We start from the raw sequence: 4,540 nt of genomic DNA, 5'->3' as shown, positions 1-4,540 counted from the left end.
AAGGTTAAACAGTCAAGAGATTAAACTGTCAAAAGATGTCTAATACAATAGTAACTTATCCTATTTATACTAGACTAGCTACTAGGGTTTACATGAGTAAGTAATTGATGCATAAATCCACTTCCAGGGCCCACTTGGTGTATGCTTGGGCTGAGCTTGATCTATCCACGAGCTGAGGCTTTTCTTGGAGTTGAACTCCAAGTTATGACGTGTTTTGGGCGTTCAACTCCGGATCATGACGTTTTTCTGGCGTTTAACTCCAGACAGCAGCATGTACTTGGCGTTCAACGCCAAGTTACGTCGTCAATTTCCGAATAAAGTATAGACTATTATATATTGCTGGAAAGCTCTGGATGTCTACTTTCCAACGCTGGTGAGAGCGCGCCATTTGGAGTTCTGTAGCTCCAGAAAATCCATTTCGAGTGCAGGGAGGTCAGATTCCAACAGCATCAGCAGTCCTTTTGTCAGCCTTTTTCAGAGTTTTGCTCAAGTCCCTCAATTTCAGCCAGAATTTACCTGAAATCACAGAAAAACACACAAACTCATAGTAAAGTCCAGAAATGTGAATTTAATATAAAAACCAATGAAAACATCCCTAAAAGTAGCTTGAACTTACTAAAAACTACCTAAAAACAATGCTAAAAAGCGTATAAATTATCCGCTCATCACAAGCATTTTATCAAACACTCGGAAGGCACAAAAGGAAAGCATAGTGAATCAACAACAGCAACAAAATCTAACAACAACTAACTGCAAAGAATTAACAACAACAATCAAAGAAAACAAGATCTACATGAATTACCTCAAATTGCATTAAAGGAAAATAGAAGAAGGAAGAGTGCATCAACAACAAAGTAAACAATTACAAGAATGAAATACAAAATTAGAGAGAGGAAGAGTAGAGGAACAAGAAATTGTAAAGGAAAAGTAAATCAAAGCATGAATTAAACCTAGATCTAAGAAGAGATTAACCTAAACCTAATCCTAATCCTAGAGAGAAAAGATAGCTTCTCTCTCTAAAAACTAACTTTCCCTCCAAAAATAAACTAAACTAAACTAATGGTAACTAAGTGCCTAAGTGTCTCATCCCTCTTCAATCCTTGGGTTAAATAGCATTATTGGATTGGGCCCAATGCTCTAGAAATCGCTGGCCACGAGTTGCACTTTAGTGAGTTACGTGCAACCTCAGCGCGTACACGTATAGTCCACATATGCATCTATAGACACGCGGCAACTATGGCAAATCTTATATCATTTTGAAGTCCCGGATGTTAGCTTTCCAACGCAACTAGAACCGCTTCATTTAGATCTTTGTAGCTCAAGTTATGGTCGATTAAGTGCAAAGAGGTCGGGCTTGACAGCTTTGCGATTCCTTCATTTCTTCATGAGTTCTCCATTTCTTCATGCTTTTTCTTTATTCCCTCAATCCAATCTTTGCCTCCTAAACCTGAAATCACTTAGCAAACACATCTAGGCATCTAATGGAATCAAGGTGAATTAAATTTAGCTATTTTAAGTCCAGAAAAGCATGTTTTCACTCTTAAGCACAATTAAAGGAGAATAATAAAAACCATGCTATTTCATTGAATAAATATGAGAAAAGTTGACAAAACCCTCTAAATTCAACACAAGATAAACCCTAAAAATAGGGTTTATCAACCTTCCCACACTTAAACCATAGCATGTCCTCATGCTAAACCAAGAATGAATCAAGGGGTATGACATTTATTCAATGCAACCTATCTATGTGCATCCTATCTAAACGAATGCAACTAAATGCAAAATGATTCTACCTATTTGGTTAAAAATAAATCAATCCTCCAAGAGCATGTATAAATGGGTAGTGCTAAGGTCATATAACGATTAATGAATCCTACCAATTCAAATATCAAAATGAAGTTCAAGTAGACTTGCAAGAAGAACACTCATGAAAGCCGGGAATTAAAGAATTGAGCATCCCTCACCGGAAGTGTTTGCACTATAGTCGCTCAAGTGTATAGGGTCGATTCTCTCAATTCTCCCCTAATCATGCTTTCCAAGATTTGTTTTTCATCTAACAATCAACAGTTATTCAATGCATGCATACATTCATCATGAGGTCTTTTCATAGGTTGTAATGGGGCTAGGGTTAAGGTAGGATCATATATGGATAAGTGGACTAGAATTTGAATCTTTGATTGACCTAGACTTTCCCACCTAACCTATATAATAACCTATACAATTGAGTACTAACCTAACTACCCATTCCTCACTTTTTCACATACTCATGTATTTTCTTTTTTTTCATTTCACAACACTTATGCATTGACTGTTATTGGACTCACTTTTGGGCATTTTGTCCCCTTTTATTGTTTTTCTTCTTTTTCTTTCTTATTCTATTTTTTTCTTTTTTTCTTTTCTTTTATTTTTCACATTTATTTTTTTCTTTTTTTTTTCTTTTTCTTTTTGTTTTTCTCATTTTTTTCTTTCTTTCAAGCTACATACTCTCACTAGCCTAAGCTAATCAAAAATCCAAACAAGGGACTTTTATTGTTTTCCGCTGTAGGCTTGTAATGTGTTAAAATGAAGAACAATTGGGTTAAGCGTAGGCTCAAAATTGGTTAACAATGGAGAGTAAAAGATAGGCTATTTGGGTAAGTGAGCTAATGAATTGATGGCCTCAATCATATAAGTGCATGAATACAAGGAATAATGGACATATTGAATTAAATAAATCAAGGATCACAATCATAGAAAGAAAACAATTGTACACAAGAATGGAAAATATGTGGTTATAAGATGTAACCACGTCATTAGGCTCAAATCTCACTAGCTTGTGTTCTTATCTTAAAAACCATGTTCCAAAATAAATTCTTTCACGCAAGTTCAACCAAAAATTTTTTCTTTCAAATTGGTAGGGTGCCCTAAAACAGTTTCTCGGAAAAGAAATCATCACCCTAACCTGTAACGACCCAGTTTTCAATATGTCTAGATCATATCGGAAATTGAGCACTACCAATTTGTCTTCCTAATTATTATCTATTATTTATCATATGAGCCTGATTCGTTGTTAAAAACGTAGTTAGTTTGCGAGTTATTTTTTTTAAAACGTTTGAATTAATATACAGAATTATTTATAATCAATTCACAAATAATAACAGATAAAGCAATTATAAACAACCACACATACATACATGATGAGTAGTTGACAATATTCGGTGATTTAGCCTTTGTTAGAGTATAAACTTTATGTTAGAACACCCCTAGATATAACTAGATAATAACTATATACATATATATACATACAACATCCCAGGTCCTGACCTGTCCAAGAAGTCCGTAAGCTGGCACCCAGGCTAGCCTAGACTCTATACTCAACTAGTCCCTCTAAACTACTAAAGCGAGGGAATCTACGTTCTAAGTCCTCAAAACTCAAGTCAGGTGGAACATCATCAAAAGGTGGAAAGTAATCTACTACTCCTCTTCATGATCATATGTCATCAAAGAGCGTCTCTCTAGTACTTCATCAAGTGGCCACATAACAGCAACATCGTATGGAGGACTTAGGCTAAAGTTTGTAGATAATCGGGGTGCAGACATTGGCTGGCCTCACTATATATACATATAAACAGGTAATGGAGTTCACTCTATAATCAAAAGACTACCTAGAGTAGAATCTTCTTCGCAGAACGATCATCAATGAACTACGGAAGGGTACTCTTGCTTCCATCTGAGGGGGAAGGGAGAGAGAAGGGGTAAGAACTGGGGAGTTCTTAGTAGAGCCAGGGTTATTAGTTAAGTTCATTAATTATGTGTTGTTTATCAGGCAAATAGCAGAATACAGAAAGCAGTAAACAGAAGATGAAGATAAATAGAGGAAATAGAGAACATAGATAATAGAACACAAAAAGAAGACTACAAAAAAATACAACACAGACACAGAGAATAGAATACAAACAAGGAAAAGCATACATTCATACAACAATCATAATAGAGGAAATGCACAGCCAAGTATGATGCATGTCTAGTCCTATCACAGGTAATGAGCTCATTTGTCAGTTTCTACCCGCTCTTGACGTAACCTGGAGCAGCTGAAACGGGTATGGCTTTCATATTGGCTATACCCCTGTGTACAGGAAATAACCCCTCTGCCACCACAGGGTCCACTGCACGCAGGAAATAACACATCTACCATTGCAGGGATGTATGCTGACACACCTTCTGTATACAGCAAATAACCCCTCTGCCGCTACAGAAATGGAACAGGTGGTCGTGGTACTTCTGTAGCAGGAAATAACCCCTCTGCCTTACAGAAATGAAATATGGATCTGTACTGCAAGAAAGCATTCTCAGTGGTCGCACCACCATCTATCTGACTGCCTCAATGCAGCAGATAAACAAACAAATAACTCTAGAGTTGCCTTAATGCAACAAATAAAAAATCAACAAGCACATCTTGGGTTGCTTCAAGCAACAAATGACCCTTCAGCAGGTCCTCTTCTTTTTATCATACTACTATTTTCTTGTTTTTTATTTACTCTGCTCTGATTGCTCTCTTCTT

Source organism: Arachis hypogaea, chromosome 10, assembly GCF_003086295.3.
Source record: "Arachis hypogaea cultivar Tifrunner chromosome 10, arahy.Tifrunner.gnm2.J5K5, whole genome shotgun sequence".
Classification (NCBI taxonomy): Eukaryota; Viridiplantae; Streptophyta; class Magnoliopsida; order Fabales; family Fabaceae; genus Arachis; species Arachis hypogaea.
The sequence above is the reverse complement of the archived record's forward strand: the minus strand, read 5'-3'. Positions refer to the sequence as shown.